Source organism: Bison bison, unplaced genomic scaffold, assembly GCF_000754665.1.
Source record: "Bison bison bison isolate TAMUID 2011002044 unplaced genomic scaffold, Bison_UMD1.0 scf7180017864468, whole genome shotgun sequence".
Taxonomy (NCBI): domain Eukaryota; kingdom Metazoa; phylum Chordata; class Mammalia; order Artiodactyla; family Bovidae; genus Bison; species Bison bison.
In genome coordinates this window covers 4,455,485-4,479,509 of record NW_011495029.1, presented here as the reverse complement: position 1 = coordinate 4,479,509, position 24,025 = coordinate 4,455,485, and positions in this window count along the sequence as shown.

The following is a 24,025-nucleotide window of genomic DNA, read 5'->3' as shown; positions in this document are numbered from 1 at the left end:
AGCTCCAGGAGTTGGTGATGGACAGGGAAGCCTGGCGTGCTGCAATCCACAGGGTCGCAAAGAGTCGGACATGACTGAACAACTGAATTGAACTGAAAACATTTCAAAACATTCTTCAGGATATAGTAAGTCTGAATCCTTGAAAACTAATTATTCCCCAAAGACTCCCAAGCAAAATAGAATTATCCTCAACTGTGGAGATAAGAAGTCCTTTGCCTAAAGTCTTTTCATCTTTTAATACTCCCATATAAAAGTAAATTACTCAGCGAGGTATTTTTCCCAGGAGTATGTCATCACCTCAAGGGATTTTCAGAACTACTTTTAGAACTAGTTTCCCATAAAGGGGCAGAGTTCTCAGCCTATAATTTTGATGTTGATGGAAGGCCCTAAGTATTTAAATTCTCCACCTCTCTTAAGCTCCAGTCACTACAAGACTTGCTATTGTCTTAAGAAGCTCTGTTTGAAATCAAAATGAAAAATTTTGAAAAAAAAAATTTCTCTTCAAATTTTGAATAGCATCCAGGTTAAATTATGGAGACAACAATGTGTCCTGAGAAACTTTATTTTCAGCATTGGTTTCCTGGGAGGATTTCCAAGTTAACTCTATTGAGTTATGGAACCTCAGAGAGGGAGTTCTGCTAACCATGAAAGAGTAGCAAAATGACCATGATTTTTTACAAGTCTTCCTTTAAAAAATATGTTTCCATTAAGGATTGTTTCAGGATATAATATTTATGGAAACACAAATATGTATAAATATAATGGACTTCATCGTATACTTAAATACAATAGACTTCATCAGTGAAAGATGTTTGTTGTCTGAAAAAATATGTCATTTGACCTAATGAATGACTCAACAAGAAAGCATTAAGAGAAGTGCAGATGCAACTTTACTATAAACATGCAACTTTAAAACCAGGAATTGCCTGAATCATAGTAAGCCAGAAGTAGCGTGGACAGCTGTGTCCCATGGGAAATCACTAAGCCCTGCACCCCACTCAGTGCCTGGCAAATAACAGACAACAATAAATATTTGCAAAACAGAATCATTAAATGTAAGATCTGTGTGGGAAATTTTTTTTCACGTCTGTGGTAGGAAACTACCTTCCAGGTGAAATTGCCTCCTAATAAGCTGCTCTGGCACTAAAGAAGTAAGACTAACAGAGTCAAAATTAGTTTTCCTCTGCAGAATTTAATCCTGCAGAGACTGGAGCCAAAGGGTTCTATAGGAGGAGCTGCTCCCAGCTGATTTTATGATTCATGCAGCAGTTCTGCTGAGATCTCAGTGTGCAGACAGACTGTGTGGGGTCTTGTTAAAATACAAGATCTGCAGCAATCCCACTACTGGGCCTATACCCTGAAAAAACCATAATTGAAAAAGTACGTCTACTGCAATGTACATTACAGCAATATTTACAGTAGCCAGCACATGGAAGCAGCTTAGATGTCTATCGACATTTGAATGGATAAAGAAATTGTAATACATTTATACAATGGAGAATTATTCAGCCATAAAAAGGAATGAATTTGAATCAGTTATAGTGAGGTGGATGAACCTAGAGTCTGTTATACAGAGTGAAGTAAGTCAGAAAGAGAAAGACAAATATCATATGTTAAGTCACGTATATGGAATCTAGAAAAATGATGCTGATGAACCTATTTGCAGGGCAGCAATAGAGATGCAACAATAGAGAACAGATTTGTGGAGACAGTGGGGGAAGAAAAAATGCTATTTGCAGGGCAGCAATAGAGATGCAACAATAGAGAACAGATTTGTGGAGACAATGGGGGAAGAAAAAATGCTACACATTCAAAGAGTAGCATTGAAACATATACATTGCTGCTGCTAAGTCGCTTCAGTTGTGTCCGACTCTGTGCGACCCCATAGACAGCAGCCCACCAGGCTCCCCTGTCCCTGGGATTCTCCAGGCAAGAACACTGGAGTGGGTAACATATACATTACCATATGTAAAATGGATAGCCACCGGGAATTTTTGGTGTGACACAGGGAGCTCAACCTGGTGCTCTGTGACAACCTAGAGGGATGGGATAATGTAGGGGGTAGGAAGGAGGTTCAAGGAGGAAGGGACATATGTAAACCCATAGCTGATTCATGTTGTTATATGGCAGAAATTGACAAACATTGTAAATCAATTATCTTCTAATTAAAATTAAAACCAGCAACAACAAAAATAAATGAATAAATAAGCAAATAAAAAGGCAAGGTCTAAGTCAGCAGGTCTGGAAGAGGCCCAAGACTCAGCCTTTCTATCAAGCTCCTAGGTGTTGCTTTTACCAAGCACAGATTCATATGCCTGACACACAGTAAAACCAAACAAACTGAAACCTTGGAGCCTGGAGCAGAAAATGGTGTATTGCATGGCCGAGCAAGGACAGGTAACTTGAGCTAACCCAAATCCAAACTCCCTGAAGGGTTTCACCAAAGCATTTTTAAAGGCAAGGTGAGAGAGGGGCATCCCAGAGTATGCGATCAGCTCATGAATAATTCTCTGGTTGGTTGATGGTGAGGTAATGGGACAGTGTAACAGGGATTCACATTATCTTCAGGCGCCAGTCAGTCTGGGGGCCATGTGCTCAGGGTTATCAAGTAGTTCATTTCTCCCATCTGGTGGTGGTTTTAGCATCTGTAAAACAACTCAGGAGATGTGCGTGAGAAACTATTATGTAAATACTTCAGAGACGATCTAAGCAGAAAATTTGGGTGAGGGATCTGTCCAGGGAAGGTCCCATAGAGTCTGATCTGTTACAATGCTAAGATGGGGTCTATGGGCCACACTGATGTAACAAAGTCATAGAAGAAAAGGGGATTCCTGAATAGCCAGGCAGAGTAAGCAGATGGGGTGATGGAAGGCACTGAACCTGGAGTCAGAAGACTGGTTATATGACCCCAGAAGAATCATTTAACTTCTTTGTATCCAAATTGTCTCATGGGAAGACGGCATCATCAAAGTAATAGGGTGATAATCCTCACCTCACCAGATCCTTATGAGAATTGGATATCTTACTGTAAACATACAGGGGAATGCTCTATACACAGCCTGTGCTCAGTAACTGCTTACTAAGTGGATGGTAAACACAGGTTATTCGTGTTGTTCTGAGGGTTCTGCTCCTCACCTGCCCCATGTGCCGAGGACCGTCCTGGCAGCAAGCAGGAACACAGGTGGCACTTGGTGAGCTCAGGTAATAGCAGAGCAACCAATGTCTGGAAAGACATTACAGCCTAGTTGATGGCTTCCTATGGCCCTCTTCAGTAGAAGAGACTCTACCAGTAGATTCTTCTTGGTAGAATCTTCTTCTACCAGTAGAAGAGCATCTTCACTGAGAGATCAGTAACTTTGAGGCCTTGGGTAACTTCCAGGCTCCTCCAAGCCAACAGTGGGAGACAGAGGCAGCTTGTTACAATAAAAAGATGGTATTAGAAGAGCTGATCTTCCACATTCTTCAACATAAATTGCACATAAAATCACCTGCCTTTGATACACGACTTATTCAGATTCTATATATAAGTGATGTCACAGAGTATTTTGTCTTTCTCTGTCTGATTTATTTCACTTCATGTAATGCCCTCAAGATCCACCCATGTTGTCACAAACAGCAGGCTAACCTTTCTCATGGCTGAATAATATCCCATTGTTTGCATGTGTGTATGTGCATATATTGCACGCACGTTCAGTTGCTCAGTCATGTCTGACTCTTTGTGACCCCATGTGCTGTAGCCTGCGAGCTTCCTCCAGCCATGGAATTTTCCCAGGCAAGAATACTGGAATAAGTGACCATTTCCTTCCTCCAGGGCGTCTTCCAACCTAGGAATCAAACCTGCATCTCCTGTGGGTTCTGTATTAGCAGGCAGATTCTTTACCTGCTGACCCACCTGGGAAGCCTGTACATTCCTATATATAATATAAATACATATTATACCTATTGTGTCACATTTTTTTAATCCATTCATCTATTGGTGGACACTTAGGTTGTTTCCATATTTTGGTTATTATGAATAATGTTGCAATAAACATGGGAATACAGGTATCTCTTCAAGATTGTGATTTCATTTTTTTTTTTTTTTGGATGTATATCCAGAAGCAGGATTGCTGCATTATATGGTAGCTCTAGCAAAAAGACATTTTAATGAGTTTTTCCATGGCTGTGATGAGTGGATGTAATTCATGTTTAAATAAAGAGTTGAAATAATTTTGGCCATGTCATATGGTATATACTGCCAGTCCTCACCATCCATTTGTATATTGAAGTAAAAACAGGTTTTCTCAGGAAAACATTGTCTCTACTCAGATATATCTCTTAGCCTAGCTGGTCCTTCCTCCTTAATTGTCACAAGTTGACCCTCCCCTACCTCACTAGGCTGCTTGTCACATGAACTCTTGTTAATTTGCAGTCAAGCACGGGCCCCCCTGTACATACTCACAAGTTCTGTGAGCTGAAATGTCTCCTGCTTCATTCTTCCACAAGTTGTCTTAAGTGACGAAAGTATGAAGACTATGTTATCCGGCATTCCTGCACATGTTCTAGCATTCCTTCTCATGACAGATCACTAGCAAGCTACATAGAGGCACCTCTCTCCTTTGCACTTCCATAGAACTGCTTAATGGATTCTGCCTTGTTTGGACTGTTATGCATTCAGGCTTGTCTCCCAGCTAAAGAAACTGTTTTTTTAAGAAAAGGGCTAGGTTTTCTTTGTATATCCAGTCCTGCCAGGGCTTAATGCAGCACATTGTATAAATCAGGTGTTCAATACCATATCTCGATAATTCACTTTGTTTTTCAGTTCCCTGTGGTGTGTTATAAAACAGCAGTTGACTGCGAATTGGGCAGACCCTTGTTCCAAATCTCACCCTCCAGCAACCAGCAGTGCAGGCTTGGGCTCTGTCCTTTTCTGTGTTTATTTCAAAATCTGAAAATAAGCATTATGCTAACATTTTAGTTGGATATTTTTAAGTTTTGCCAACATCAACTGGAAAAGGTCAGTTTTCATTCCAGTCCCAAAGAAGGACAGTACCAGAGAATGTTGAAATTACCGTACAATTGTACTCATTTCACAAGGTTATGCTCAAATCTTTTAAGTTAGTCTTCAACAGTACATGAACTGAGAACCTGCAAATGTACAAGCTAGATTTAGAAAAGGCAGGAACCAGAGATAAAATTGCCAACAAATTGCCATCTGTTGATCATAGAAAAAGCAAGGTAATTCCAGAAAACATTTACTTCTGCTTCATTGACTACGCTAAAGACTTTGACTGTATGGATCACAACAAATTGTGGGAAATTCTTAAAGAGATGGGAATACCAGATCACCACATCTGTCTCCTGAGAAACCTGTATGCAGATCAGAAGCAACAGTTAGAACTGGGCGTAAAATAACAGAATGATTCAAAATTGGGAAATGAGTATGACAAGGCTGTATATTTCACCCTGCTTATTTAACTTCTATGCAGAGTACTTCATGCAAAATGCCAGCTGGATGAACCACAAGCTGGAATCAAGATTGCTCAAGAGAAATGTGAATAACCTCAGATATGTAGATGATACCACTCTGATGGCAGAAAGTAAAGAGGAACTAAAGAGTCACTTGATGAGAGTGAAAGAGGAGAGAGAAAAAGCTGGCTTAAAATTCAACATTCAAAAAACTAAGATCATGGCATCCAGTTCCATAACTTCATGGCAGGTAGAAGGGGAAAGAGTGGAAACAGTGACAGATTTTATTTTCTTCAGCTCCAAAATCACTAGGGATGGTGGTTGCAGCGATGAAATTTTTTTTTTTTTTGTATTTAACCATTATCTGTTTTTGTTTTTTTTTTTTAATTTTATTTTATTTTTAAACTTTACATAATTGTATTAGTTTTGCCAAATATCAAAATGAATCCATCACAGGTATACATGTGCTCCCCATCCTGAACCCTCCTCCCTCCTCCCTCCCCATACCATCCCCCTGGGTCGTCCCAGTGCACTAGCCCCAAGCATCCAGTATTGTGCATTGAACCTGGACTGGCATCTCGTTTCATACATGATATTTTACATGTTTCAATGCCATTCTCCCAAATCTTCCCACCCTCTCCCTCTCCCACAGAGTCCATAAGACTGTTCCATACATCAGCGTCTCTTTTGCTGTCTCGTACACAGGGTTATTGTTATCATCTTTCTAAATTCCATATATATGCATTAGTATACTGTATTGGTGTTTTTCCTTCTGGCTTACTTCACTCTGTATAATAGGCTCCAGTTTCATCCACCTCATTAGAACTGATTCAAATGAATTATTTTTAATGGCTGCAGCGATGAAATTAAAAAGCACTTGATCCTGGGAAGAAAGTTATGACAAACCTAGACAGTATATTTTTTAAAAAGCACATACATCACTTTTCTGACAAGGGTCCCAATAGTCAAAGCTACGGTTTTTACAGTAGTACTATATGGATGTGAAAGTTGTTTCATAAAGAAGGCTGAGCACCAAAGAATTGATGCTCTCAAATGGCAGTGCTGGAGAAGACTCTTGAGAGTCCCTTGGACTGCAGGGAGATCAAACCAGTAAATCCTAAAGGAGATCAACTCTGAATATTCATTGGAAGGACTATTGCTAAAGCTGAATCTCCAATACTTCAGCCACCTGATGCAAACAGCCAACTCATTGGAAAAGACTTTGATGCTGGGAAAGATTGATGGCAAAAGGAGAAGAGGGCAGCAGAGGATGAGATGGTTAGATAGCATCGCTGACTCAATGGACATGAATTTGAGCAAACTCCAGGAGACAGTGAAGGCCAGGGAAGACCGGAGTACTGCAGTCCACGGAATCACAAAGAGCTGGGCACAACTTAGCAACTGAACAACTACATCAACTAACCACCAATCAATATTTTAATAACTTAAATCTCTGTTGTTCTTAGTATAATTAGTATTATAATTTCTCTACAAATAACAAAGTTAATATTAATTTTTGGAAAAAAGCTTATCTTCTTAATAATTCCCTGAAGTTCTAATTGTATTTGTTTTATGGAGGACAGGGCTGAATGTTAGCCTTTAAAATGTTTAGTCATTTAAAATTAATAAGCTCCAAGGTGGCACTAGTGGTAAACAACCTGCCTGCCAACACAGAAGACATTAGAGACATAGGTTAGATCCCTGGGTTGGCAAGACCCCCTGGAGGAGGAAATGGCAACTCACTCCAATATTCTTGCCAGGAAAATCTTATGGACAGAGGAGCCTGATGGGCTACAGTCCATTGGGTCGCAAAGAGTCCGACGTGACTGCAGCAACTTACTAGTACGCAAGTTCATGAAAAGTTACCATTTGAAAACTACTGAGATAGTTACTGATTTTGAAATTGATTTTGGTCTAGTTCTGCTGTGTTTCTACATTCATTCTTCCTCTTGACAATTTCTTATTGTTGGTGGAACTTTAAAATGGATGAAAATGCATTTTTATCTCATTTATGTTTCAGTTCAGTTCAGTTTAGTTACTCAGTCGTGTCTGACTCTTTGTGACCCCATGAATTGCAGCACGCCAGGCCTCCCTGTCCATCACCAACTCCCAGAGTTCACTCAGACTCACGTCCATAGAGTCAATGATGCCATCCAGCCATCTCATCCTCTGTCGTCCCCTTCTCCTCCTGCCCCCAGCATCAGAGTTTTTTCTACCGGGGTCCAGCCCCAGTTGGAGCAGGGAATTCCCTCAGGAGGACAGCGTCGGTGACTGAGAGAAATAGAGAAAGAGATAAGGAAAGAATTTTGCAGTTAAGAAAATAGAGGAGAGAAAAGAGGCTGATATTCCTTGGTTTACGCAGAAAGCCAATAAAGCCCCAGCACAGGACTTGCTCTGTTCACGTAGGCTGCAGGCCCCCTCTCAAATAGCTGAAGGTTCCCCACCTAGGCACCTTCTCGAGTGGGTCTTAGAAGCCCAGGCAGGAAAGTGAACACAGAGGGCCCCTGTGCTCCAGGGAATCAGCCTGAAAAGGAAAAGGAAAGAGAAAGAATGACTTGGGGAGACCAAGCTTCAGTGAGCAAGGCCCACACTTTATTTTCCAAAGTAGTTTTTATACCTTAAGTTGTGCATAGAGGATAATGGGGGGTGGGGTAGAGTCATGCAAGGTCAGCAGTCCTTGATCCTTATTGAAGGCAGGCTTTCTTTCTGAAAACTTATCATATGCAAAAGCTTTAGGTGATTTACATCATCTTCTGACCAGGAGGCCTGTTAACATTTTATGACCCTTTCTTCAGAAAACTTATTTTTCTCTAAAGGTGATTATTCTAAAGTCAGGCGCCACCCTCCGAAAGCATTAGATAAAGTTGCATTCCTATAGGGCAAAAGTGTGGTGGGCTATAGCAAGACAAGAATTAACTCAAGGGTCCAAGGTTACAAATATTAAAGCTACTACTTACATTTCTATATATCAACTATATTAATCAATACACTCCCAGGGACACAGTAGGTAAGGGATATGGAAACTTGGCAGCAAGCATTAGCTCAACAAAGAAATTCTCTACTAGTTCTATTCTAACAATTTTAACTCTCTGAGAAGCTCTGCATTGTTAGAATATCTTAAGCTTCCCGTGCCTCTTGTGGTCGGGAGGCTGTGAACAATCACATGCATAGCTGCAGGAATCTGAACAAACCTGTCAGGGAAGCTAGAAAGTCATCAGAGGGGTTTGAATTGAAACACTCCTATTATGCCCAGGAGGCTTATTAACTAGAGCTCTAAACTGATTATCTTCAGAGAAAGGTGGTTAGGGATAGCCCCCCATTAATGTCAGAAGAGTTGGTGAAAGTCATGAAATAGTAAAATAGACAGATTTTGGTTTTGGGGTAGATGCTTGGGCAGGTCCAGGGGGCCTCTCGAGTCCTGATTCACCTTTGCATGTCAGGTCCTCTCCGCATGACCTTTGTCATGGGTGGGAACTCCTGTGCTGGCTCCCAGCACTTTTCCAATGAGTCAACTCTTAGCAAGAGGTGGCCAAAGTACTGGACTTTCAGCTTTAGCATCATTCCTTCCAAAGAAACCCCAGGGCTGATCTCCTTTAGAATGGACTGGTTGGATCTCCTTGCAGTCCAAGGGACTCTCAAGAGTCTTCTCCAACACCACAGTTCAAAAGCATCAATTCTTCAGCGCTCAGTCTTCTTCACAGTCCAACTCTCACATCCATACATGACCACAGGAAAAACCATAGCTTTGACTAGATGGACTTTGTTGGCAAAGTAATGTCTCTGCTTTTGAATATGCTATCTAGGTTGGTCATAACTTTCCTTCCAAGGAGCAAGCGTCTTTTAATTTCATGGCTGCAGTCACCATCTGCAGTGATTTTGGAGTGCCCCAAAATAAAGTCTGACACTGTTTCCACTGTTTCCCATCTATTTCCCATGAAGTGATGGGACCGGATGCCATGATCTTCGTTTTCTGAATGTTGAGCTTTAAGCCAACTTTTTCACTCTCCACTTTCACTTTCATCAAGAGGTTTTTTAGTTCCTCTTCACCTAGAACCCCATGAACAGTATGAACAGTATTAAAAGGCATTTATTTTTAAGAAATAGCAAATACCAATCAATAATATGGTAAGTTTCATCTAAATAAACCAGAAAGGTAGATTGATGAGGTTTTCCACTTCACATAGTTGATATTGTGAACAGTTTTAAAGAAAAGCAGTGTATTAATAAAACTAAATCTTTTCCTGAATTGAAAAGTCACACATGCTTTGCCAGTCTTTGATACCTTAAATATGATTCTAAAATGCTATGACATTGGTGAATATAGTTGAAAGATTGAAAAGTTTTGATTTCACCTCCACAGGCTGTTTATTTTCATATCAAAGACACAGAACAGCCCTCCCTGTCTCCAACTTTCATTATTTCACCATCATGTGTTGACTTCTGTAGAATGCTCTAGATGCTTATGCCAGGCACCGAGAAGCTATTAAACAAAAAATTAATTTGACCCATTCTTTGGCAGCAAGGTAATCCATTCCATGGTGACATCACTCCATTCAGCATCCCAGCTTCTCAGGTCCCAGTAGTACATTAAAGCTTTGTTTTCAAACGTTGGTCCCTCTGTGAGACCTTACTTTCTATTTCACCTGAGAGTCAGTTTTGGGGTTTTATTTTAATTTGTTGATTTGGCTATGACAGATTTTAGTTGTTGCACGTCAGATCTTCAATCTTCCTTGCAGAACGCGGGATCTTTAGTTGTGGCACATGAACTCTTAGACGTAGCATGTGGGACCCAGTTCCCTGACCAAGGATTGAACCTGAGCCCCCTGCATTGGGAGCACACAGACTTAGCCACTGGATTACCAGGGAAGTCCTGAGAATCATTTATGTATCTGAGCAGAGTTGTCATGGCATTTCTTGTGTGATCTCTTGTAAGCTAAACACCCCATTTACCTCTTCTTCATTTACCCTAATTTCCTTGCATTTCTCTTTCTGCTGTTTCTATTACCTCTGAATTGTCTGCTTCCTCCTTTAAAATAAGGCACCCAAAATTAAACTATTTTTTCAAGTGTAGTAAATTCAGGGTAAAATTAAAATATGTTCTTCCATTGCTCTGGATGCTGTATTACTTTCCTACCTCAAAATGGCTTGTTTGTTTGTTTGTTTTCCCTCCAAATTACTTTGGCTCACATTGGGGATAATGTCAACTGAAACCTCTGGGAATTTGTTTTCACATGAACTTTTGTCAAGTAAAGTCTCACCCATCTGGCAATTGTTTAGCCAATTTCTTAAACCTGAATTGAAGGCTTCATACTTATCTGTACTTTAGTTCATCTTCCTAACGTTAGTCTGAAATTTTAGACTTTGGAGGACTTTCTTTTTCTCTCTTCTTTTTTTTTTCCTGACATTCATTGTATAAACAATATCATCTAGCTATTTTAATTGGGCAAATTTGCTGTGAATACTTTCTGATTATTCATTAAATCATTGATAAAAAATGCTGAAGAGATCAGAGTCAAATAGCTTAGTTGATCTTTCCAAGTTGATCTCTATCTTGAAGTAGCTTTTCAACTGGCTATGAATTTACTCAAGTAATTATCCTCTAGCTCACATTTCTTAGTCTTGTCCATAAGGCTGTCAAAGAGATTTTGTCAAATACTGTGCTGAAAACATTCCTCTGATCGAGGCTAATGGACTCAAATTAGCAAAGTAATTCTAGAATGCTTTGTTATTACTTCTACTGACTGCCATATCTTGTCCTCAGTGACAACAAAAGCATGGCTGTCATCAACCTTCCTAGTATTTTTCTGTGACTGATATTATAGTAACCTGTCTGTTATTTCTAGGTCCAATTTTTCAATTTTTTAAATTAGCCATTAACCATAATACTTTAAGGATTATGCCATACTGCAACAATATAATATAATATCTAATATTTGTATACCACATTTCAAATATTTTATCATACTTGGATACTTAAAACGTCCATTTAGTAAGGACTGAGGATACATGGAGTAACGAATCCCCAAATGTGGAGAGGATATATAATACACACTTGAGAGTGAATTTGGAAGCAAGAGGTAAAAAGATTGATGGATACAAAACATGAAAATGGAACTCAGAGAGCTTTCTGGCCAAAGTAGAGAATTTGAGATAGGGATATTTGGAAAACCAAAGTTGAGAAGTTAAACAGAGATTATATGGGAAAAGGTAATAAGATCAACACTGGAGTCCAATTTTGATATTGTAAATATTAGGGAGCAAAAAGTAGGTTTGTGAGGAGAGGAACTACATAAGGTAGTGTGTGTGTGTGTGTGTGTATGTGTGTGTGTGTGTGTTTGTGCACACACATGTGCATGCACACACACAAATTTAGTCATGTCCAACTCTTTGAGATCTCATGAGGGGCTATTAAATACATGCTGGCTACAGTGGCTGAGAGTTTGGATTTGGGTCGAAGGTGGTAATGAACAAAATCTGTTTTTGAAGAAGATTCTATGGCTCTTGGGTATAATTTGAGATATGAGAGGTAAAAGGAAAGAATTACAAAATTCAAAACTCCAGAGCTGAGCACCTAGAGGACTTGAGAAGACACACTGGTAGCCATTGGGAAAAGACTTTAGGAAGAAAAGAAATAAGATCAGTTTTCAACATTGATTTTTTTTCCAACAACAAGAGGGGTAAAAAACATAATTGCAAGCTTGGAAAAAGAGAAAACAAAATAAAGATTCACAAGTAATCTGCCATCTGAACACACAGTTATTATCATTTTCATATATTTCCTGCCAGAACTTTGTAAGGGGTTCAGTTCACATGTGTTATATTATATTATATTATATTATATTATATTATATACAATATTACTCACATTTCATTGTGGCTAAAAGGAAGTAAGCCTTTCTAATAGATTTTTAGTATTTATCAGGTTGATGTATCATAACTCACTTGATCCCTTTTATTGTTTATTCAGATTCCTTTCAATTTGGTGAAGGAGAAACAATGAACATACTTTCCAAAAATATATCTTGAACTATTTCTTATTTTGGATTCCTAGAATTCCTGGGTTATATATATACATGAATATATTTCATGACTCTTAAGATATGCTATTAATTTTCTTAAAGAGGAAATTTCATTTCAACAAGCAGAGTTCAATACCTAAGCCTTGAATTCTAGTGAGACATATATATCGTAAAAGCATACAGATAATTGGGAGTGAGAGAAACTGAGGCTGGGAATATCGATTTAGGACTTTTTCATATATAGATAATAAATAAAATTAAACAGAAATTCTCCAGGGGAGTGAATAAAAATGGAGAATAATTTTGGAAATTAACTTTAAAGGAATATTTTTAACTTATTTTATAGATGAGATGCACAGAACTAAACAGCTTCCTCAAGGCCATATAATAACAAGTAATGAGGTTCATGGGGTACAGGAAGGGAAGAGAAAGGGAGGCCATAAAAGAGACTAATGAAAGTACATTGCCTTAGAAATTAAAGACTAAAACTCCCAAACAGAAAGTATCACTGCTTCAAAAAGCAACTAAGAAATTTTAAAAACTAAGAAACAAAGATAAAGTTTTGAATTTAGAAAGGGGGTGGTCCCCGACTGACAGATTCTTCTCTGATCGTCCATCAACACTGAGAACAGGCAGTCACCCTGCTTCACAGACAAATTTTTAAATATACACAAGCCCACAAACATTATGAGCTGCCTAGTTCTGCCCCAGATAATACTCACCAGCAGTAAAACAAAAAGAAATCAACATTTTTTATGGTTCTAAACATCTATAAATTACTCACCTCAAGTTTGTGAACTATTTTTTTTAAAAAACTAAGCTAATTAACTTAATAGTACATCCAATCAATTATTTTCCTTTCTTGAGTTTTATTGTATGACTTCACCCAGCACAAGAATAAAGTGAAAACTGGACCAATAAAATCTAAGTCAGCAGTACAGACCTAAAGTATCCAGTGTCAATTTCTCTTCTCCTACAAGTACAACCCCTTGGGCATTTTCAGACAATCCTGCTGCCCTCTGAGTGGGCAAGTCAAAACAAACTGTGTTTGGCCTTAAGGATTCCAGGAACAGAAAGAGGGTCAGTGTTCCTGGAAGTATAGAAAATGAAAGCATACATGTCTGAGATGAATGTGGGTCTGGAAAAATAGGAAGCTGCAATTACCTGCCACATGGTTTATTTTTCTTTTTATTCTGCCCATCCCACCCATTCCATTTCCACGGTCTCCTGACAGGGGTATACCTCTGTGTCTGTGGCTCCTCACTTATGTCACACTTTTTTTTAACTTTTTTACAATTCTCGGCATTTCCTCTTTAAAGTGATATTTCTTTCTTGCTTAAATTGTCACTGTATTATGTTGTTCACACTCTGCTGGGTTCTGAGAAAACCTCAGATAAGGAAAAACACATTTGCTGGGTGGATGGGTGGGGAGAATGCCAGTCTAAATTATTCATTTCAACTGTATGTAAAAGATGAACCAGTAAGCAAATACTGAAAAGTGTTTCTCATAAAATGTCCATGTTGGTGACAGATGAGTTGGAGGACTGTTTTGTAGAGAGCATAAAAGAAGATGTAACTCCTGCTATATTGTTTTAATTAGTATGACTTGAATGGCATGTTTGTTAAAAAAAAAAAAAATTAGCATAAACCTAAACTCCCTGGTCCTCAACTTCCTACTGGTGTAGTACCTTAGAAAGTCAGTTGGCTGTGGGGTTGATGACTCAGGACTCACTCTAGAGTGGAAGGATCTCCAGAGGTGGTTCAGCCACATGGCAGTGATGTGGGCACATGTGTTAAGTTTCCAGGGGTGACATGTGGCAAGTTACATCTCCCCTTCATTAGCTTGGAATCTCACACCCAGTGGCTTCTGTGCTGTGCTGTAGGTTTATGTTATTATACACCATCCATTAAGTAAATGCCCGTTTCTCCTCCAAGCTCTTGCTACTCAAATCATAAGGGAAGTTTTCCAACTCTATCAGTTATACCAAGAAAGAAAATAGTTTTCAAGAGTCCTTCACCTTCTTCAGAAGATTTACTTTTCATTTTTTTCCTCAAGATAAAAAGTCACCCAGAGTGGGTGACTACAACATAAGAAGGGCATGTGTCCCGTGTTCTGCTCCCTCCCCATGGCTCGCTTTCACCTTTGTGCCACCACAGTGGTTTCTCATCCCTGGAGAGGAGCCCCAGCAGAACACTGCCCCTTGACTTGCCACCCACAAGGCTAACTTGTGTGAAGTGGTGACAGATCGGTGACTCTGGTGAACAGCAGATGGTAAGCCTGTCAACACTGTTGTTGAGGTCGCGTGTGTTTTTAATTCAAGATATTCTGGGAATACTTTCTTTTCCTCCTGAACTCAGAATGCCAAGAGAATACAAATGATCAGGCTTGATTCAGAAACTTCTAATTTGATGAATTAAATGGGAGATGAACTGCTTGAAATTGACTACTTAAAAATTACTTTAAAATGCTTAAAAACTGGACTACTTAGACTACTAAAAGTAATGCACTGCCTTCCCAGAGAGCACAAAAATAGACTCTAAGATGCACATGAGGCGTTTCCCTTCTACAGTGACTCCCCTTTATAGTTTATGTGTAAAGCTTTCATCACTCCCTGAAATTTAGGATCGTGAGAGAAAGAGAAAGCAAGAAGGCTACTGAAAAGACTTTGCTGAACCAGAATTTTGAAGCTAAAGAGATTCTTTCCTCTTATTGCAAATGATTACCGGGATCCCTTGTTACCTTTCAGGACTTCAAAATTGAAATCCAGCTCAGAAATCCAGAAAACAAGCAAAACATTTTAGGTGAAAATATGATGCTTTGCCTATTTTAATCAGCAAAAAAGTGGGAGTAAAGAAAATTAAAGCCTGTAATTGCCATTGGAAACTGTTGTTTACTGTTATATATGCAAGTTATAATGTGAAGAAATTTATTTTAATGTAGCCAGTTTGACCTAATGATGCTCTTGAAATCCAAGGTTTTCGCAGAATTTTTAAAGCACATCTTATATGATCGTGTGTTGCTAAAGTTAGTGATACCAGGTGTATAAGATGAGGTAACATCATCATCACAGCACTTGAGGAGAATTTCTAACACATTTTATTCACAAGATAAAGGTGTTATTCTGCAAAATTGTTCATTTAATTATCACTCTGCATTCTGATTTCATCTTTCTGGTTGAATGCTCAATAGTAGCAGGTTGGCATAAAGTTATGAAAAATGTCGATACTCAGGTCATCTTAAAGAAACTATTGCTTTGGGCTTTATGCTGGGTCACCTGCTTTTATCTGCCCTTCAGAGCTGTACTATGAAGTCGTTTCATTGTGGTTGAACCTCAGTAATTTTAGTTAATTCAATTAATTCAGCTATCACACAGAGGTAAAAAATGTGATGATATGATCTTAGTTGTGAAAAATAAGTAGTTTGAAATTGAAAAGCTTATGCATTAAGTGTTCTTATGTTTAACCAGTGTATATGGGTGGGGCATGGCCCAGTGTGAGAAGCTGTACCCCACCCCCACAGAGCATAATTTTCTTTGAAGAAAAACTAATGTAGATCTTTCTAGGAACCTGGCTCCACCCTGACCTGGGTTGCAGTGTGTGGTGGAAGTGCAAGTCGTATTGGTGGTGCTCTTGAGCGGCCCCAGGATACACATGGAGCCCTGGCTTAGTGGCCCTGGTCTGTCGCCAGCACCTGACCCTGTCCTGCCACAGGTTAGCTGTGTGTGTGAGATTGCCATGCACTTGGTTAAATCAGGATTATTTTAAATGCTTCACTTTAATGCACTCAAAACTTTCTCACAAAAGTGAATTAATGAGCAGAGAGAAACCCTGAGGCTGTGGTTAAAAATGACTGTGAAAGTTAATAGGCTGCTGTTGATCCCAGCAGGACTGTGACCATAAACAAATTAGCAGCAGGAAACATGTACTCTGATGTGTGAGGGTCTACACAAATGAGTTGAATGAGGAGGGAAAGAGATTTAGTGCTGACTAACATTTATTCAGCCTGCTCAAAAGCCCTACACCATGGGATAGATACTGAAAGTGAACTTGGCGCCTTGGGCAAAAAGAAGATGAGTTTGCTTTGCTGTTTGTTTGATGTAAAGCTGTCTGAGCAAGGACTCACACAATGTAACGCCTGCAGGCAGGAGCTTTAAGTCAAATGAAGGGCATATGCCTCATTCAGTGGAGAGTCAGCTTCTCCGAGTGTGTCTATTTTAAAGGGATGGGAGTTTTGAGATGTCAGATCTTCCACGTTTTCAAAAGAAATCAAAAGGCTGGAATTTTATGTAAAATTTCTCAGTCTTTGCAACTCATGTTAAAATGTCCATTCACTTTGTGGGCCAAATTAAGCTTACTCTGTTGAGTGGCATGCACTTGCTTGCCTAGGCAGTGTGGGGCATGATTCTATCTTCAGCAGACAGAACATCAATGCCTGTTATACGAACTACATAGTGATCATACCCAGAGCCCATAGCGGTGCCAGAGACCTGCAGGGGGGCCACCAGGAAACAGTCCCTGGGGGAGGAGGCCACCAATCCGGGCCCTGAGGGTGAGATTGAGTGATGGGTCAGAAGGGATGTGGGTCCTGCCCAGAGCAGGGAAGCATAGGCTGGTCATTGTGAGTACTGTTAGTTCACATGCCATCTGCCTCCAGCTACAGAAATCTCCCAGTAACGAATGGGCAGGAGCCCCTTACACACACAACACCTCCCAGAGGAATTGTGCAGGCAGTTAAAAGGGAATTTGAAAATTTGAAACTCTGAAAAAGTAGCTTTAGGCACTGCTGAGCCTTAAAATGCCTAGTGGAGCTGCTACTGTTTCAAAGGCAGGTGGCCATCTGTGTTTGGGATCCACTGGGTTAAAAAGAAAAACCTCACATATCTTTAAGGGTAGTCTCTGCAGTCGATTACACTGAGCCCCTTCCTATCTTTTTTTTTTTTTTTTTTTTTTTTGAAGTATAGGTGATGTACCATGTTGTGTTAGTTTCAGATATACAGCAAAATGATTCAAATATGTATGATACTTCCCTGGTGGCTCAGTGGTAAAGAACCCACCTGCCAATGCAAGAGACATGGGTTAGATCCTTTGGTCTGGAAAATCTCCTGGAGAAGAATAACCAGCCCACTCCAGTATTCTTGCCTGGGAAATCCCATGGACAGAGGAGCCTGGCAGGTTACAATACTGTCCATGGGACTGCAAACAGTAGGACACAACTGAGTGACTAAGCAACAGCAGTGTGTGTGTGTGTGTGTGTGTGTGTGTGTGTACACATAGTCACACATATTCTTTCTCAGATTACTTTCCATTATAGGTTATTACAAGATATGGAACATAGTTTCCTGTGTTTTAAATAGGTCCTGTTGTTCATCTGTTTTATATATACAGTGTTTATCTGTCAATCCTAAACTCATAATTTACTCCTCTTCCAAGAAAATTGGAGATATCAAGGGAATATTTCATGCAAGGATGGGCACGATAAAGGACAGAAACAGTAAGGACTTAACAGAAGCAGAAGAGATTAAGAAAAGGTGACAAGAATACACGAAAAAACTATGAAAAAGATCTTAATGACCTTGATAACCATGATGGCATGTTCACTCACCCAGAGTCAGACATCCTAGAGTGTGAAGTCAAGTGGGCCTTAGGAAGCATTACTACAAACAGAGCTAGCAGAAGTGATGGAAGTCCAACTGAGCTATTTCAAATCCTAAAATATGATGTTGTTAAAGTGTGGCACTCAATATGTCAGCAAATTTGGAAAACTCAGCAGAGGCCACAGGACTGAAAAGGGTCAGTTTTCATTCCAATCTCCAAAAAAGGGCAATGCCAAAGAATGTTTGAACTACCATTCAATGGCATTCATTTCACATGCAAGTAGGATTATGCTCAAAATCGTTCAAGGTAGGCTTCAGCAGTATGTGAATCAAGAAACAGAGAAGAAAACAATAGAATGAGAAAGACTAGAGATTCTTCAGGCAACAATACTGGAGTGGATTGCTGTTTCCTCTCCAGTGCATTTTATAGGGTTTAGGAAAAAATAAGGCAGCCTTTGGGGAGACAGTCCCAGTAAACTCACAGTGGGGGAGCAAAACTTGCCGTCCCAAAATGTCTCAGGCATGTGGATTATTTTTTTTTTTTTAGTTAGAGGATAATTGTTTACTATGTTGTGTTGGTTTCTGTCCTACAACAATGTGAATCCACCATAAGTATACATATATCCCCTCCCTCTGGAGCCTTCCTCCCAGCCCCTCCATCCCACCCCTCTTGGTTGTCACAAAGTACCAAGCTGAGTTCCCTGTGTTATATAGCAACTTCCCACTAGCTATCTGTTTTACACATGGTAATGTATATATTTCAATGCTACTCTTTCAATTTGTCCCAACCTCACTGTGCCCACAAGTCCATTCTCTACCTCTGTGTCTTTATTCCTGCCCTGAAAATAGGTTCATCAGTAACATTTTTCTAGATTCCATGTATATGTGTTAACATATAAAATTTGTTTTTCTTTCTGACTTACTTCACTCTGTATAACAGGCTCTAGGTTCATCCACCTCAGTTTAATTGACTCAAAATCATTCCTTTTCATAACTGAGTAACATTCCATTGTATATATGTACCACAACTTCTTTATCCTTTCATCTGTTGATGGCCACCTAAGTTGCTTCCATGTCCTGATATTGTAAATAGTGCTGTAATGAACATTGGTGTACATATGTCTGTTTTTTTTTTTTCTTAACAAGTGTCTTTTGAATTATGGTATGTGCTCAGTAGTGGGATTGCTGTGATATATGGTAGTTTTATTCCTAGCTTTTTAAAGAATCTCCATACTGCTCTCCATAGTGGCTGTATCAATTTACATTCCCACCAACAACGCAAGTGGGGTTCCCTTGTCTCCACATCCTCTCCAGCATTTATTGCTTGTCGATTTTTTGATGACAATCATTCTGACCGGAGTGAGATGATGGTAAGAGAGTAACAGGTAGGAAGGTCAGAGGTCCCCAAGTGGCAGGAGGAAATAAACTGCAAGTGGCAGGCACTTTTTCCTTCTCTACACAAAATTAAAGGAAGCTTCTTTTAATTCTGTGTTGACAACACCTGGTTCTGCCTTGAGCTAACCAATGCAAAATGGTTGTCTGAGGAGGCCTTACAAATAGCTGAGAAAAGAAGAGAAGCCAAAAGCAAAGGAGAAAAGGAAAGATATACCCATTTGAATGCAGAGTTCCAAAGAATAGCAAGGAGAGATAAGAAAGCCTTCCTCAGTGATCAGTGCAAAGAAATAGAGGAAAACAATAGAATGGGAAAGACTAGAGATCTCTTCAAGAAAATTAGAGATACCAAGGGAACATTTCATGCAAAGATGGGCTCAATAAAGGACAGAAGTGGTATGGACCTAACAGAAGCAGAAGATATTAAGAAGAGGTGGCAAGAATACACAGGAAAACTGTACAAAAAAGATCTTCATGACCAAGATAATCACGATGGTGTGATCACTCACCTAGAGCCAGACATCCTAGAATGTGAAGTCACGTGGGCCTTAGGAAGGATCACTGTGAACAAAGCGAGTGGAGGTGATGGAATTCCAGTTGAGCTATTTCAAATTCTAAAAGATGATGCTGTGAAAGTGCTGCACTCAATATGTCAGCAAATATAGAAAACTCAGCAGTGGCCACAGGACTGGAAAAGGTCAGTTTTCATTCCAATCCCAAAGAAAGGCAATGCCAAAGAATGCTCAAACTACCACACAATTACACTCATCTCACATGCTAGCAAAGTAATGCTCAAAATTCTCCAAACCAGGCTTCAGCAATACATGAACCATGAGCTTCCAGATGTTCAAGCTGGTTTTAGAAAAAGCACAGGAACCAAAGATCAAATTGCCAACATCCATTGGATCATGGAAAAAGCAAGAGAGTTCCAGAAAAACATCTGCTTCTGCTTTATTGACTGTGTGGATCACAATAAACTGTGAACATTTCTTCAAGAGATGGGAATACCAGACCACCTGACCTGCCTATTGAGAAATCTATATGCAGATCAGGAAGCAACAGTTAGAATAGGATGTGGAACAACAGACTGGTTCCAAATAGGAAAAGGAGTACGTCAAGGCTGTATATTGTCACCCTGCTTATTTAACTTATATGCAGAGCACATCATGGAAAATGCAGGGCTGGATGAAGCACAAGCTGGAATCAAGATTGCTGAGAGAAATATCAATAACCTCAGATACGCAGATGACACCACCCTTATGGCAGAAAGTGAAGAACTAAAGAACCTCTTGATGAAAGTGAAAGAGGAGAGTGAAAAAGTTGGCTTAAAGCTCAACATTCAGAAACAAAGATCATGGCATCTGGTCCTATCGCTTCATGGCAAATAGATGGAGAAACAGTGGAAACAGCGTCAGGCTTTATTTTTGTGGGGGCTCCAAAATCACTGCAGATGGTGACTGCAACCATGAAATAAAAAGACGCTTAGTCCTTGGAAGAAAAGTTATGACCAACCTAGACAGCATTTTAAAAAGCAGGGACATTACTTTGCCAACAAAGGTCCATCTCGTCAAGGCTATGGTTTTTCCAGTAGTCATGTATGGGTGTAAGAGTTGGAGTATAAAGAAAGCTGAGCATCAGAGAATTGATGCTTTTGAACTGTGGTGTTGGAGAAGACTCTTGAGAGTCCCTTGGACTGCAAGGAGATCCAACCAGTCAATCCTAAAGGAAATCAGTCCTGAATGTTCATTGGAAGGACTGATGTTGAAGCTGAAACTCCAATACTTTGGCCACCTGATGCGAAGAGCTGACTCATTTGAAAAGACCCTGATGTTGGGAAAGATTGAAGGCAGGAGGAGAAGGGGCCGACAAAGGATGAGGTGGTTGGATGGCATCACCGACTCAATGGACGTGAGTTTGAGTAAACTCCGGGAGTTGGTGATGGACAGAAGGCCTGGTGTGCTGCAGTCCATGGGGTCACAGAGTCGGACATGACTGAATGACTAAACTGAACTGAACTGAACAGACATAAAATGCCTTGCTAAAAACTAGGAAGTGGGCATTCTTTCTGCCCCTTTCTGATGTCTATGTCAGAAGCTTTCTCTTATACTTTAATAAAACCTTGCTACACAAAAAGTCAAGTCTCGTCTCTGACCCTGGATCAAAATCCTCTCCTCCAGAGATCGTGAATCCTGGTGTAATACATGGCTCACAGCAGCAACCTTTCAATGGCATGTGGATTATTAGGAGCTGAGAATAATCCACATCCAAAAGACACAGGAAAAAACTTTGACTTCCCTACTAATTGCTTAAGAAATGTAGATTGAGGACCTATTCCAGGAAGGGAGCCATCACCATACATAACTACAGTATGAACTAGGTGTGTGGATAAGGAGGAACTTAGCAATTTCTGTTTGCTAAAATTCCTCTCTGTGTCCCCCTGTCTCCAGCATGGCCCAGCAAACATTTGTTTACGAAACATTTGCTTTTCCATCTCCATGTTAATTGGCTTCTTCCTCTTTGAAGTCCCACACCACTACTCTCAATATCCTCTTTGTGTTGTTAAAGATGAAGGTTTTGGCCAATTTGGTGAATTACTCAGATTACTCAGTTTTCCTGGGTCTCTCTCATATAAATATGTTATTGGACTTTTGAGTGATTTTCTCCTGTTAATCTGCCTCATGTCAACTTAATTCTTAGACAGCCAGAGGAACCTAGAAGGGCAGAGGACATTTTCTTTCTTGCAGACATCACTAAAGTGCAGAGGCATTCGCCCAGGCATTACAATCTCTTGCCTTTTCCCTTCCTGATACTTTATAAGATTGTTTTATGGGGGAGGTCACAACCTCTACAGAGATGATTCTGTACCCATGTCAATGAGAAACTAGTTCTGTGCTGCTATTTTTCTTCTAGTTTTGCAATGAAACAGATGTACATGAGAAAAAAAGATAACTGGTAAGCAATTCATTTTGCATGTGCAGTAGACTATCAGTCTTAAGATTTTTGTTGAAAAATAAGACTAAAAATAACCAAATTTAAAGTTAGTAAACATGGGTAAGAACTGTAGATGCTTTTATGGTTAATGTTTATATAAATGCAACCAAAGCATATAAAGTGATTATGACAGAACCTGGGATACAGTAGGTGTTCAGTAAAGGTTGGTTCTTTTCCCATTGGACCTTCCCCTCCACCAGTAGAATTGATTTTATTCTTGATTTTTTAACCCCTCTTGCCTTTTCTCTGTTACTATGTTTTAAAGAGCACGTTTAGGAAAATGGGGTAATTTATCAAGCTGGAGGAAAGAACTGTCTAGAAAGCTCAGATTTACACAACACCACAGAGTTTTGTTAGCCAAGTTTGAAAAATAAGAATGAGGAACATCTTTTCTGTTGAGATGAGATCAGGCTGACTAGGTCTTTCTACCAAGAAAAGGGCAGTGACCCAAACAGTGTCCCAGAAAGAAACCTCACTGTGCTGGGCAGTAACAGTGAGCACTCTTGACAGTCACATTGTACCTTTGGACTGTGACTGCTCTAAATCCTCAAGTTCAGCCTAGCCAAATGAGTCCAGCTCTTCTAATCATATCTTTAAGCAAAAAAACTCTGCCAGATATGGGAAGTGGTCTTCATGATTTAGGAATTAGTGATCTGCTCTTAGCAATCTACAATCTTGAAATGCACCTCAACAGTGCTGTCCAACCTGCATTTAAATCTAGTCCCAGCACAATGTAGACACTAGTTTTCCATAGACAATACAAACCTTCAGTACTTTTTCTCTTACCTTTTAATATACTTTATAGAAGCAATATGATAATTGATACTGTGCTCTTACATGTCAGATGCTATAAAATACACTAACTGCATCTTATTTAATGTAAAATATAATTGGGCAAGAATTCTATTTTTTATGATCTGTGCAAAGCTCCATAAATTGTTGGCATATAATGAATACTAATAAATAATGAAAACAAAGATGCTGAATTTAATACAAGAACATTATTTCATTCTTATTAACTAATAGACTGGCTGCCTGCAGTAAAATTCAGTATTAATTATTTTTTCAACAAGACAAGTTTAAAGAAGTTTTTATTTTCTGCTACCTCTGAAGCTTTTCTGTTTTCTATAACATAAATTATATTATGAATTAATTTAAAACTGACCTTTCTAAGAAATCTGCTTTTATTCTTGTGTATAAAATTGCTAGATATTCTTCAGTTCAGTTCAGTTCAGTCGCTCAGTCGTGTCCGACTCTTTGTGACCTCAAGGACTGCGGTGCACCAGGCTTTCCTGTCCTTCACCAACTCCCAGACCTTACTCAAACTCATGCCCATCGAGTCAGTGATGCCATCCATCTATCTCATCCTCTGTCCTCCCCTTCTCCTGCCTTCATTCTTTCCTTGCATGAGGGTCTTTTTCAAGGAATCAGTTCTTCGAATCAGGTGGCCAAAGTATTGGAGTTTCAGCTTCAGCATAAATCCTTCCAATGAGTATTCAGGACTGATTTCCTTTAGGATGGACTGGTTTGATCTCCTTGCAGTCCAAGGGACTCTCAAGAGTATTCTCCAACACCACAGTT